The 15,326-nt window shown below is 43.1% G+C and overlaps 1 long non-coding RNA gene across 1 annotated transcript; it reads left to right on the forward strand.

Moving 5' to 3' along the window:
- LOC110400392 lies at positions 948-14,517 on the forward strand. Its single transcript, XR_002439793.1, has 5 exons — positions 948-1,523; positions 2,127-2,348; positions 5,590-5,819; positions 12,568-12,695; positions 13,269-14,517. It is a non-coding gene; the product is annotated as an uncharacterized LOC110400392 (long non-coding RNA).

Here is a 15,326-nt window from a genome sequence, read left to right on the forward strand (position 1 = left end):
CTCTGCCTCTGCAGCATGCAGCCCCACACGGGCAGCTGCAGGACAGCGCTGACCCACAGCACAGGCAGAGAGTGGGGACTGTTAATGCAGTGGCATTGAATTCCTTCAGTTCCCACCTTCGCTGTTTAGTTAGACTGCAAGAAGTATTTAGTGAGCCGGAGCACTGAAATGATTGCTCTTTAAACTTAGTCAAAATTACTGTGAAATTCCTTAATTAAATAGTTCAAGCTGAGAGGCAAAACGCTTTCCAATTCAGGCATCACAGGGCCCCTCACTGCCGTACCTTCCTCCTGGTCTTTATTGCCACCTTCATTTTCTCCTGTTACTCAGTATGCTGCCTGTTGGTTTGCTTGTTACCAGGAGTGCCCCCCCGACTGCCGACCCACCCCGCACTGACAAGCAGAAAGCTCTTTATGCTGAGTATTGATCTAGTGGATGCCCCAACCCAGAGTGGAAGAGCATCTTTAATTTCTGACTCCCTCGGGGACATTTGATTCAAGAAGGATTTTCATAGTGTGCCGAGACTCGGTAAGTGGCTGCTATTCAGTAAGTGCTGGTTGCAGTTCTGAATCTGAATGCGTGCTGAGGCCTCGCTCTGCCTATGGCAATAAGCCATGCCCCGGGCAATGCATTTTGTGTGTTTTAGCAGAGGGCTGAGTCACAGACACTGGATGTGCACACATGGGCTGTTATGCACTCGGCGCTCTATGCACTGCTAGACTTTTTGCTGATTGCCCACAGAAAGCTTCCAACTTGTTCTCTAACTGGGACTTCTTTTAGACCTAAACAACCTTAACAAGCTTCATTGTTACTTAGAATGTGCTAGCTCAGTTTGGGATCATTTGGAAAGAACAGCTCAAGGACACTAGATGAGCGCCTGATAGAGGCCACTGGCACAGTCCCACATGGGGGCCTGACCACACGGTGTGCCCTCTGTGCTCAGCAGGCACAATAACGCCAGTGAGCAAGTCTTCTGAATCTGTTAAACCTGGCTGTAAGCAGTGGATGCACAGAGCCAATCAGTGGATGTTAGCATGCCCATGACAGGTATCCAGTACTTGTGCGGACTTCAGAGGACACCACAAAATCAGCTTACATTCAGTTTTTGAATTCACAAATGACTTTTACAATTACAACCCATTCCAGCATAATCCCATGCCTGAAATTATCATACTCTATGGTACCTAAGCAGTGCAAACAAATTCCTCCTCCTGGCCAGAGGCCTCCTGCATCACATGCTGGCAGGGTGAGCAGAATGAGGTGGGTAAACAAATGAAGTGGCCCGGTAAAGCCAGGTACCATTTAAAGGTACCATACCATGCTACCATTCTGGATGTTCAGTGTGCATTCATCAGGATTGAACAGGCAGTAGTTAGGTATCTTTTCTCTTTTAAACCTTCCTATGATATACAGAATACAGGTTGCAATTTGACTTCTTTCTCTTTTTTCTAGCAATTGAACATGTGATACTAAAATCTATGCTTACAACAAAGTTTTAGGAAAGCAGAATATTTGAAAAAGAGGTATATTTTTTCTTTATTAGTATGGTTTGATTTATCTACTTGTAAACTCACCACTTCAGTGTAAACTTACAAAGCAACAAAATTACTTCAGAATTAAGTTGACAGTGCCTGAGGATGAGCTGCTGATACTCTTTCTGGCTGCTGACAGTAATTTTCCTTCGGGATATTCTTGTGGCTGAGAAGCTAATAAACAACAAGACTCACGGCAGCAGAGACAGAAATGTAGATAAACAAATAAGGATTAAATCAGCTACAATAATAATAATCTTAATGCTGAATTTGTCTCCTTCTGGTCTAAAACAAATACATTTATTTTCTAGACTGGTGTTTATTTTATAACCTGTATTTTTCAAATAGCATGTCTATGGGAAAACTGTGTGTCTACTCACTAAGAGTCACAGTTATTCCACCTTGAGAAAAATAAAACGAGGCTTTTAAAATCATCATAAAACTCTTCAATTTATTTAAAGTAAAAGCTGCAAAAGGGGAATTGAAGTGCTCTGCTTTGCACACCGTTTAAAGAATAGCTTTGCTATATTTTCCCACAGCTCCTTAGAGTGCTAATTTTTTAAAAACCTTATCGCTACTTTTATTCTTAACCAGAGCCCATTACTGTATTGAGCTGTTTACAACTGCTGTGTCATGTACCTCAGAGACCAACTAATGCACAGGCAGTGACAAAGGAAGGATTACAGCAGTGACGTTCAGGCGCACAGTGTGGACAGCAGGCAGTCATTGCCAGCACGGAGAGGCCACAACTGACTGCAGTCACAAGTCGCCACTGAACGTGCATTTCTCTGCATGAAAGGCAGGGACATAAAACAGGTAAAAAAAAAAAAGGCATTTCCCAACTCTGTAGCTGCTTTGCAGGAGGTGTGATGTTCCTTTCTGCTATGGTGGTGTACATCATCATGAATTTTGTGTAAACAGTTGCTGAACATGCCAACCAGGAAGTGAATGTTAAAAATCATTGCATTATTGAATAAGGAATCAAATCTAATTTAATTAAGAGATAAATATACCCTTAATAGTAAACAAATGTTGTCAGGTGACATCAGTTGTACTTGCATACCCTTTCCATCTTCAGAGTGCTTCAAAAACATTCTCATTTGTGCTCAATATATCTCTCTGAAATAGAAAAACAAGGCTTTCTTCACCTGGGAAAGAAAACTAAGTTCCAAGGACTTGGCCAAAGAACACAGAAAGCCAGTATGCTCAAAATGTATGCTATCAATAACATCATTACATCTCTCTCTCAGGGGTTATGGTTTTACAGTTAGGTTGCAGGAATTTAATGGGCAGAGAGCTGAAAATTATGACCCAGCTGGATGACTCCTCCAGCTTCAGGCTCATTCTGCAGTCTACTTAAAGAATGGGGAAATGTTCTTGGAGGTTCAGGTAGTTATTATGAACTGTTCTGACTGGAAGTGAGATGTTTCCAAAGAAACAAGTTAATGATGATCTAGATACTAACAGCATGCATAGGTCTGCCTTCTCATGACACTGCCATCACAAAGTCTTTGGACAACCTCAGACTTGCAACAAAAATCAGCATTTGTGTTGCCATTTTAAGATGTTTTACTTTAGTAAGTCTAAAGATTGCAAAGAAAGTATTTGAGAGGGAGGGGGTTGGAACTAGATGATCTTTAAGGTCCCTTCCAACCTAAGCCATTCTATGATTCATTAGGGCAATGTGGAACTTCTATAGAATTTCACAATAACTGCATTATTTGAATGAGAAACTATGGGAACTCAAAAAATCCCAGGCAGGGAATTTCCCCTTATCTTAGAAATCTACACATTTTAGACGTACTGTTTCCTTTCACTGCATTTGGTGCAAGCATTTATATCAGCGAAGTAAAGGCTGGTAGCAATCCCACTGCGCGCTTTGAACTGAACAACTGCACAAGAGACACAGGAAATCACCCCTTGATTTCTGAAGAGTTAAATTGCAGCTGCAAAACCCTGTCAAGATCCACTTGGAGTAGGATCTGGTGTCTAATGCATTTCTGCTGCTGGTTATTCTTTCTTAAACTTCCTTTTCCTCCAGGAAAGACATACCTGCATTCTAGCTGCTAATGAAAAAAAGGGACAATTTTGAAATGTTTAGTCACTTTTATATTGTGATTTTTACTAATGTCATGTAGGAGTGACAGAATTCTTCAGTTAACATAATTCAAAAGAGAAGGGGAGGAGAAGGTGGAGAAAGACTACATAAAATGGATTTATATTGCTTTTAGAACTGAATTGTTTTCAGTATAATGTCACGTTCTTAGTGTGGGGGATTCTGCATGTGTCATGAGTCTACAGATGTTCTTGCACACTACGTGCAGCTGCACTATTTGTCATGGGCAAATTTAATAGCAAGATGCTTGCTACGTGTTCCCTCTATTCTTAGTCCACAAAAACCACAGAGGGGAAAAACACTGCCTGCTTGTTTGCTTGCTTCCCCTCTTTACACAGTCTTTTCAAATATTTGAGAAACAAATTTTGGAAACACCACCTTTCACACTAAATTCCATGACATCTGCAATTACAGCTCCACCGCCTTTGCTAGAATGACTTTTAGACTGATTTCTTTGTAATGTTTCTAATGCTAATGCAATCATTTTAAGTTCCTGAATTGGAACGGGGGAGACAGGAGGAAGAGGTTTTCATCATAGTGTGGGGTTCTTCAAGAGCCCAATCCTGCAAAAGGGAGAATATTTTCTGCCAAATATGACTATCCTCTGTTCTCACTGACTGCAGGGGAAACTCAGGCGCCCTCCATACTCGCACACTGCAGAGCCAAGTGCTGCCAGACTTATGCAAACTCAGATGAGCTCTGCTGTTCTCCTAATCTTCAAATCTTCTTTGGAAATGTTCTCCTTTCTAAACTTGTCTGGTCCAAAGCCAGTGATGAACATACCCTTGGGATCCAGCTTCTTGCAGAACTATCCAGGAAGCAAAGCAACCTTTTCTAAAATTAAAAGAAAATAAACTTTTTCTCTTGGAAAGCCTATAATGTGCTGAAGCATGGGCTCGTTAGTGGCAAGAGAGGTAAATGTAGAACAGGCAGTGTAAGCAGAAATTTGGACTTTGGAGAAGGGAAACTTATAGCTGAAACAGGAGCACATCCAACCGAACTGGCACAGCATAACACTTGAGAAGAGGGTGCAGCTGCAGAACAAGTTAAAAGCATTCCACTGTCAAGAAGTATGCGAACAAAAGTAGAAGCTGTAAATGAAAATTACAAATTTAATTACGGTATCTCCTACAGTAGAAGACAGACGCTGCCATACGGCGCTAGAGCAGTGGAGGCTGTGGCAGGCAGCGCGCCAGGGGAGGCCGAGGGAGCTGCGATTCCTCAGCCCTGAAAAGGGCAAGGGGATGGCGGGGATTTATCGCTGCTTAAAAATACTTCATGGGAAGCTAGAGAGAAGTCAGAGCCAGATTTTTTTCAGAGATGCACAAGGGCAGGTATTTAAAGAACCTAAAAGCAAAGATGGTTTGACAAGGTATAAACATTTTTTGTGATGGAAAATTGTAGTTTTTAAATAAATACAGAAGTTGTGTACTACTGTATTGGAGATATCTTAAAACATCCCAAATTTAGCATGTGGTGGAAACGTTACATGTATGTAAGCTACATAATCATGTACCAAGTTGCCGGAAAAGTTATTTTTGTTACCAGGAAGCTGATCACATAATTTTGGAGATATATAAAATGAGTGTTTCTGGTAATCAAAACATGCATCTGTGAATACAGACTATCTCAGAAAATGGAATATTCCAGTGGGTCTTTCAGAAGAATCCCATAAAAGAGTACTGAAATATGCAATATATATGTGAAGATATTAGTTTCCAGTCTTCACGTGATTACTTAGCTTGAAAGTTAACTACATATGATTGTGGCATTTCTCCTGTTTCTAAGTACTCTATAATCATATATGTGGGATCTAGCTGTGTTTGTATGCATACCCAGTTCCAGAAATTGTAGACTTCTTCACAAACATTCCTGTGTGTGCGTGTGATGTTTCTACCTTAGATTGAAGTATATGATTTTAATTATCCTATACCCTCACAGGTTACACTATGGTCTCTGTAGCAGAAATGTGAAGTCAGGGCCTGACCCAGTGATGGAGCACTTGGTGGGAAGGCAGGGCCAACCCAGGGGAGCTCAGGTGCATGCAGTGCATCTGAGTGACCAGAAGGGGTGGAGCCAGGATCCACCCCTTGCCAGACCTCATGTAAGAGTTGGCAGTGCAGGCAAGGGTATCTTGCTGGAGATCCCTGCCTACCTGAGGCCTTCCAAAGGTAAGTAGTTTTTCTTCATTTGTTTCCGTGTCCATAGCTGTTGCATTTGGGCTTGTTCTCATTTGCTGCAGCCTAGGATTGTGCCATTTACAGCCAGTACTTAGTATTGCTGTACTTTCCATCACATTATAGCATTACAGTCTCCAACAGTTAAAGGAATTTTTAACATGGCTCCACAAACTACAGCTCTCATTTTAATAATCACAGTATTTCTGCTAATTGTGCAAGTTATACAGGCAGTGGAAATCTAACACATTTTGTAAGCTGTCCTCCTAATGGCCATGGGTCAATACAGGTCAGTTAGTCCTGTACAGATTTCCGTGATGCAGGAGCGGATAGGAAACTGTGAGTATTCCCAAGATCTGCTGCTCAGTTGTAATTCTGCAGCCGTAAGAGGATTTGCAAATTGTTGCTCAACTCTGCAATTCACAGATGATCCAAAGAGACTTTCTGTCCTAGAAAATGTGATTTTGCCACTTGAAGTAGAAAGCAACCTGGTTTATGTTGAAGTGACGGTATAGGGGCTCAGCAATTCTGTCTTGGCCTAAGTAGATTTTAACTTCTTTTGGCTGCGTGTAGCTGTGAGGCACTCTCAACTCAATTTGTTTCAGTTTAACTTTAGTTTATAGTAAAAACAAGTGGCTTTTCCTTGTGGATTAAACTGCCTATGGGTCTACAGTAAGACACAGAAAAAAGAGTGCAAACACAGAAGACACAGATCACAGTGATTCAATCACAGAGAGCTCCTAGTGTTAAGAAATCATACAATATAAAATCTAAGCAGACACTAGACTGAGGAGAAAGACATCCCCCCCCCCGACCCCTCAATATCACGCTCCCCTGGTGATGACTCACCATAATACTCCCCCATTCCTATTGAGAATTACCAAAATGTCAATCTTCCTTAAGCCCAAAGGCACACTGGAGGAGTAAGCACAACTCTAAAGAACAGGGAAATTTTGTCTAACAATTTTAACTCTATTTCAGTGACATCTTCCTGTATAAATTTTGTAATTTTTACTATTAGACTGTTGAAAACATTGGACTAGCAATAAATTATTAGATCCATATATGCAGCGTGTTCCCTTTTGCCAATAGGAAGGCTTTGAGTATAATATCTGAAATAGACCGGAGGTGTTAAAAGGAGGACTTGGAAGGCAAAATAAACACAGTAAGAGGCTGAGGGTGAAGGACCCAACCACTGCCTAACACCTCCAGGCACTGCTATTTGAAAGAGAACAGCATGCTTTCACAGCCCAGTACAGCACAGATCTGCACAAGCTCCATTTATGGCTCCTTGCTGTACCTTGAATTGTTTACACTGCTGATTGCCTCTGCTTGGCCCCTGCAAACCACCTCAGGCTATGAATGTCCAAAATGCTTCCTGCAAACTCAGCTTGCTCTCAGTCATTCCAGGCTACATTCTCATTAAGGACACAAAAGCAAGATTTCTCAGAAGCTGCTGTTGCTGGGGGCACCTCTGCAGGGACAGCTGATTTTCTCACTCGCCATCCACACCTCAAACATTGGGAACTGCTTCTGCTTTCAAAGTAGCTCTTCGTACCCCAAGTGCTGCCGCTGCATGTACATATTCCTTCTGGAGTGAGCTGAATGGGAAAAGTATTCTATAATGATCTCTGATTTAGCTTAAAGTGCCATCTTCTCCTTTATTGCATTTTGTCTGTGAGAAGTGTGCTGAGTCTTGTGCAGCTGTGTTCTTGCTCTTATTTGGCACAGACCTCTTCTGAGTTTTGCATCCATACCAAGAGTTTCCATCTTTCTTTTGAAAGGAGTGATAAATGGGCACAGAGCAGAGGAGCTCAAAGCCTGCAGGGATGTGAGTCAGGACAAGGAGAAAAATATTAAGCTAATAAAAAAAGCTGCCTTGGCTTCCAGTGCATGTGCTGTGAGCTGGAAAGCGAAAACCCAAATGGAGAAGAGAAATGGAGGACAAAAATTCAGATTCAACTGCTGCCCCTATTTGTTTTCAGAGCACAAAGTAACAGCTGTACCTGGCTGTAAATCAGCTGACCTCTGAATACCTGCCCAGTCTCCTTGAGGTCACCTGCAAGCCACCTACAAGACTGCACAGGAGGACATGCACAAGGGCTGCCTCCCAGAAGGTGCTGAGCCCTTCTGCTCCTGCTCAGACTGGGATGCTCATTGTACTCACTACTGTGCCTGACTGCATCCTGGTCTTATTTGGTGTATGTCTGACTGAGCCACGTCAACGGAATACAGTCCCAGCTCGGGAGAAGCACATCACATTTTTTATTTAGAAATTAACTGGGGCTAAACCAATTTCCATTGTCAGATATGCCAACCTTTAGAATAGATCTAGTGTTAAATCATGGATGTCTATGGGGAGTTCCCTTGGATCATTTGATCAAATTATGTTCTTTAAAGTATGCTTCTTAAATGTCATCCCAGCGTAGGAGGAAAAGAAAGAAAATAAGGCAACGAAATGAAGGGAAATTTGGAGAAATGAAATGTTGTCTCATGTATTTTGACAATGTAGACATCAGTAGGTTTGCCAGACAGATCAGCTTCAGACTTCAGATACAGCTTAAGGAATGCATGACTTGCGCAAAAAAAAAAAATCTAGTCTGAAGCACAAGCTGCTTGCTAGCCATTTTCTTGACTTCGTCCTCTTAAGCCATTTTTCAGAGTTTATTTACACTGTAATGGTCCATACTTCTCTTGTGCCTGAGGTCCTTCCCCAGTCCTTGGGAAGCAAGCTGGGATCTGACAACATGGACAAGTTGTGGTGATCAAAGTGCTTTAAGTAACATGGTTGGTAGGCAGCACCAGAAAAAGAGAAAAAGACGAGAAGATGAAGAAATGAGAGACATAAAATGATCGGGTATAGGAATCAAGAGAAAATACCACTGAAATGGCCAAAGAGCTGGGACAGGAAAATCCCATTGAATATAGTGGTTAATCATTACCTTGCTTTTCAAACATCGCATTGTAGTTGCTTTTCCTTCATTAATGTCTACTACTGCACCCCATTGCTTTCATCAATAATAAACCAGGCATAACTGAGCATAACTGAGGGATCCACAGCATCTTTGGGACCTGCTGGGAGTTAGGAAGAAAAGAAGTTCTCATCATTTCTTTGGATCTCAAACTGAGTTTGCAGGACTAGGTGTGTGTGGGGGGGGAGGTTGATGATGTTGGGCTTTAAATTAGTGAATACAGAAAACTTGACTATGAAGCATAAGATGCGTTTTTACAGATTATCTTGAAAAAAGCTGTCTAGCGTTACGCAGTGCACTTGATTTTGCATTATTTTGATATATTACAGCACCAAGTAATAGAGACTGGTTTACTGAATTCATTTTGGAGTATCTAAACATCCTTCCTCTTGTTAGATTTTCTTTCTGACCCCAGCACCTAAATATCCTTTGTCTGCTCATGTTCCACACCTTGACCATGCGCTCCTCTACACAGAGCAGAATAATTCCAGGCAATTAAGGCATTTGTTCGTATCCATTTTATCTGTAGATTTTGGAGGTGCAAACAAAACACACTGGATGGGGAAGATTTGCTCATGCTGTTGGTGCTTTAGATCACTTGGTAATCTTTTTCCTGTGCTAGTTTTTACTGAATGGGAATAAAATAAACGCATGCTAGGGCTTGGAACAGATGGCACTTCTGTTCTGCAAGGAAGAAACAGGGGCAAAGGGGCAGCAAAGTTGAACCTCCCCCCTTCCCCGTTTTACCGGGATTCATTGTGTTGTCCTCCTGTTACAGTTGGCTGTAACTCTTTCTTGTTATAAAGAGATGTCAGAAGTTAGGGAGAGACAGATGATAACCTTAAATCCTTTGCTGCATTTTACCAGGATTCCTAAAAAAATAAAATAAAAGCCGGCTAAGAGAGTTGGGAAATGTCAGTGAGGCATTACACAAAGAACTTGATACATTTGTTGACCTTTCTTTTTCCTCCACCCTTCTCCTCTAAGATGGATTTAGTAGTAGTGGGGTGCTATGAGTGCTTTCTTAAAAATAATTTAGATGCTATTGTCTGTCTGCCACTTGGAAAACATTGCTGTTTCAATGAGCCCCTGCTGAAAAGGAGGGTTTATTGAAATGCCTCCAAAAATGCAACAAAAATTCATTCTTTTCCTTGTCCTCTGAAATGCGACTTGTTCTTGCTTTTACAGTCTTCTGGTTTTTTTTTTTGTTGTTGTTGTTGTTTTGTTTTGTTTTAATTGTACTTTTGTATTCGTGGTCTTTTCATTCTTATCCTGCATTTTACTAATGGTGTGTGTGGTATTAAGAGCTGAAGGCAGAGATGAGAGGAGAAGTGTTTTGAACTGACTAATTTGCAGGCAAGAAATAAAGCTCTTGTAAGGTGGTCCCAGGGGTACCTTCGCCATGAACACTATTTGAAATAACATGTAATCTCGTACATTTCAAAGGCAAAACATTTCCTATTCTAAAATATCTTCATGAGCCAGGGTTGGTTTACCTGTTCCCAGAGAATAATAAACCACCAGAGACAAGGAAGCTCCTTCCCTCCCCTCTCGGCATTCCTGTTCTTTTTCAAAGGGGTGATTGCTGTCAATAGTTTATTTCTCTCCTATCTTTTGCTGCTCTGATGGCTTGTAACTCTGTGGTCGCTACCAGTATATAGCTGAATGCACTTCTGGATTAAATACCAACTAACAGTACAACCCTCTACAACACCATAAATAATAGTGTAGAGCTCTTTTTTTGTTTTCTACAACAATGGAAAATTTACATCTGGATGTTACAGTCTTCTAAAATTTTAAGCATTTCACCATATATCTTTGGGCCTGGCACTTTCTTAATAGAAACCATTCCTCTTCTAGAGAAATTTGAGTTCAGTTAACCTTGGAATATTGTGTTAATGTCCTTTCTGAACACAGTTTACTGTTTCTTGCCTTGTTGGCATAGTAAAGGCTTATACACAAAAATCCATGTTTACTTTGTGAAGGTAGAGATTCTGGAAGAGCCTCACATTCACAGTTTCTCCTTGTGTTGGTGGAGGTTCACTTGGTCCTTGCACACTGGCCATCTGGGAATTAGCTCCACAGTTTTAAAAATGTTTTAAATGGGGAAACTGGCTACAAGCTTTTGCAGAAATAAACACTGGTAAGTGTTACAATTTTTTTCCATTAATTTCATGGCTATTCTGTCCTAAAGCCTTTAGTGAGGAAAAAAGAAATGGATGCTTAATTAACTCTTTACATTGATGTTGACCACTATTTCATGAGTTAGCTGTATTTCTAACTCTGCAGGGAGTGAAATTAGGGTGCAGCATGCCTTCAACCACTGAGCCATCACTATAATGAAGAAGATCCTACAAGCTGTTTAAAAAAAAAAAAAATCAGGACCTTTGCTTATACTGATTTTTCAAAATCCATACGCTTGTGTTCAAATGTGCTGGCTCTATGTGTTAATTCTTCAGCTGCAGATAACAAGGAATAAATGTGACTTGGACAGAGACACTGAAGGCTCCTGGAAAGAAGAAGCGATGTCCTGAAAAGAGAAATTTCTGAAAGAATTAAAAGCAAAAAGTTATCTTCCCAACCTGATAATGAATGTGAGACAACCAAGTGGCCGGCACGGCTGGGGCTGCCAGCTCGCATTAGCAGCCTCAGCCCTCAGAAGGACAGGTTTTGCACCGCGAGTGACCCTAATGTGTGTTGTACTTGGAGCTCGACCAAGTGTCAGTCAGTCGTGATAAAATATTATGCCCCATAGGTGGGTTTTACACCTTAACTGTTGCTTTCTCCGAGGCTCTGTCAACTGTATTTCTTAATTTATGGTGTCTTTGTTCAAATGTAGCTTGGAGCATATTGTGTGAAGAGGTGTAAGGCAGCATCCACAAAAACTTTCAGAGAAGGTAGTGCTGCTCCCTGGCAGTGTACCTCCTGATCTGGTCCCTGCGTTGACCACGAACCGTAAGAGCAGATCCTATTGCTAACAATCATAAGAAAACACAGCACATCCCATTAAAGAAATTTCTACCAAATTACTTAGTAGTGCTACTGGTCTTTATTCTAACTACCACAAGCAGAGAAATGAGAGAGGCCTTTCCATTACTGCTGAGTGCTGTCACATGTTAATGCACAGACGGTGTTACAGCTGGAACACATACTATCTGATGAAAGTTGCAGTGCTTGACTCAGACAGCTGCTGGGGTGAATGCTGGCTGCTTTCTGAAACAAGAGGTAGCTGTCTGCTCTTCCCCATTTTGCTAGAGCAAGCTATGCACCTTGCATAAGTGTGCTTGAGCAACAGATTTGACCCTTCTGCCAGACAAGCTGAGAACCTGCTACTCCTCCTTGTAGCAAACCACCTCCACGTGTCAGCATAAGGACTTTGTTTACTCCCTGCTTACAGTGTTACTTCGGTGAAACGCTAATCTTGTTTTCTCTCCGGATTAATCAGCCGTACATTTACAGCATATCCATTTCTGCATGCATCGAAATGTTTATCTAAGCTATAGGTAGGGACCCATTAGCAGGAATCAAGTGCGTCACTTTCGGGTTGCTCTTCAGACACACCAGTTTTTTGCTAATACAGAATACCCATCCAGAAAGCGATTCAATGTCCTGGCTCAGCTGGTTGATTGAAACGACATTTTTGAGAGGTGTTTCTTTTAACTTTAGTGCCTCATGTGATGTGTACCATTTACACGCGGTGTGTAGAACACGCGCTTGTTGGAACACGTCATTATCTGCCTGGAAGTAGTATGGTGTATTGTTCTGTTTAGGGAACAAGTTTGAATTTACCATAGACTCAGGAGAAGTTCACAGTGTATCGCTGGGTCAAGGACAGGAAGCAGCAGCAGAAATAGCTATGGAAAAAGCATCAAAAGAAGGCCACTGGGTTATACTTCAAGTAAGTCAAAGCTCTTCATTACATCAGTGCTGCATTGCAGTGTTAAAAACCGAAGCTTTTCAAAATTATATGTGCCTAGATGAAAGAGTCCTAAATAGTGATTTAAAACTTCTTTTGTCTTCTCCAGAAGAGAAGCACATAACTTCATAGTGAGGGCTGCTTATGCGAGTATCACTGAATCTCACATAAAATATGAATTGCAGCTATCTTCTGTGCAGGGAGTCCGCTAACATATTTTTCCCCAGCACATCTTATTTGATTTACTAATTTATTACCCATTAAAAAAAAATCCTTCAGTAAATAAATGTGTAACAAAAAGAATTGTTACGCCGTATAATCAGATGAGTAGATACAAACAGGGAAGATTGCTGTCATTATGCAGTATATTGTGCTAAACACATGCACATAATTTTTTTTCAGATTTTGTGCACTATCAAACCGCTTCCTTATGTCCGGGTTTTCTTGTATCAATAAAATGTTTCGTATTTTAAATCAATAGCTCACTGGGAAGCCCATTTTTTTTCCGCCCTTCTCCCCCTCCTCCCTCCCTATCTCTGAATATTTATTTTGCAGCAAAGTGGTTTGGCGCATTACAGAAATTACTGAAGGAGCCCAGCGAAGGAGGCCACCGCGTGATCGGTGCGAGTGCAGGGAACTGCCCCTTCTCCTGAAGAACACCTTGCTCCAGAGGGGATTCTGCAAATTTCCTGCTAAAATAGCCGAGAAGCCACCGCCTGAAGTGCTGCCTGATCTTCGTGCTGCAGTGGATCATTTAGCCCGGGCAAGTTACACAGCTCAGAAATAGAACTTCAAAAACATGATTATTAAAACTTCTCACCACAAAGCCACTCGAAACAGTGAAGCCTCCAGCAGGATGACAAAGCAGAATGCATTACATTTCCTAAAGATTTGTTTGCATATCCTAGAGTGAAAGAATTGCACCAAAAAAAACCATAAAACAAGAAAATAGTTCTTTTAGTTCTAAAGCATCAAATACAGCTTCTGGTTAAAAGCATGTCTCTGTGCACGGGAAACAGTTTACAGTCATCACAGATAATTACTGTAGTACAGAATAAGGCTTCATTTTGAGTTAGTCTGGTTTTAATTGGATTTTTCCTGCAATGCAAGACCGTGCTGCTGTGCCCCTGGAATGCTCACGCTGTCTGAGGGTGCCCTGGGAGCAGGTCCCCCCAGGGGGGAACATGGGGCCACGCTGCCAATTCGCATCGCGAGGGTTTGGTCCCAGATGTCTGGATCATGACACTGAGGGAGGAACGCGTTGGCCGCTGGGTTCTCGCGTCTTCCTCTGTCCTTTTTAACCTTTGTTTTGGAAGGCTTTTGATAAAAACCGTTTTTGTTACTGAGCCTTAAAGATACACATACCCACAGGTGGAGGGAAGTGGAGATGACAGGTGAGGTTACACCAACAGGGCAAAGAAACAGCGTCTCTTTAGACCACCTATTTGTGCTGATGGCAGCACCAACCTCAATTTTAAGAAACTCACCCATTACCAAAAAGAAAATTGTTTTTCGCTTGACATTTCAACACCACGTTCGGAAAACCTTTGCGAAAATTACGAAGGCTTTTCCTTTCCTCTTCTTTACATACATTCTCTAAGCGACACACACACGCACAGGACAGAACAGCCCGCCGATCGCGCCGAGCGGGGACGGTCTCGGGACGCGCTGCCAAACGCACAAAGAAATCCGCCGGCTGCGAGCACGGGCACGGCATCTTTGTCACCAACTTCTGCCAGTCGCTCCCTCAGCCCAATTCCGCCGCCGGGAGCAGCCGCGCCTCCCGCCCCGTCCCCGCCCGCCGGAGGAGCCGGCCACGGCCACCCCAGGCCCGTGGCGGAGCGGCCGGGGCCCGCGACGCGGCCCGAGTGGCGGCGGCAGCGCGTTCCCGGAGCCAGAGCGCCCCCTGCCGGTACCGCGGGCCGAGGCGGGCGCCGCCCGGCCTGGGCACCGAGCCGGCCCGACCCGAGCTGGGCTGTGCCGCGGGGACGCCCGGGGGTTGAAGGCCTGCGGAGAGGCCCCGGAGGTCCGCGTGGGCCCTGCTCGTCCCGGCCAGCACCGCCTACTACCCGGGTGCCTCCGGGAAACGTTCTCAGGCGGGGTTTTTGCTCGCCCCTCGTGGCCTGGCAGCAGTGGGATCCCTGCTTCTTCCCGCCTTGGGTTATTCCCCCAGTGCCAGGACACGTTGGAGCAATGTCGGCAAACGCCGGTTTCTCCCACAAGGACTTCTCGTCCCAAAGACACAGGTGTAACACGAGCAGGAACCAGCCCAGAGAAGCCACAGATCCGTGGGGCCGAAGGTGGCCTGCAGCAGCCCATGTTCACACCTGGAGTCAGGCTCCGTGCCTGCAGAACACGGGGAAATTAAGCAGCCTGTGCTCTTACCTATTGCTGTGGCCTCAAGTATGCCATTCTTTTTGAGGAATTAAGTTTTAAATGGATTTAGCTCTTCAGTAAACCGGCCCCTAATGCATGGCTGCAGTGACCTCTGATCCCCCCCCCCAAAGCACTGAGACACTGTGTGACACTGCCAGCATGGCTGTGGCACCGATGGGGTGCCCAGGGGCAATAAAATTACTTCAGTAAAAATGAGACAAAACAAGGCAAAACAGC

This window comes from Numida meleagris, chromosome 5 (genome assembly GCF_002078875.1).
Source record: "Numida meleagris isolate 19003 breed g44 Domestic line chromosome 5, NumMel1.0, whole genome shotgun sequence".
Classification (NCBI taxonomy): domain Eukaryota; kingdom Metazoa; phylum Chordata; class Aves; order Galliformes; family Numididae; genus Numida; species Numida meleagris.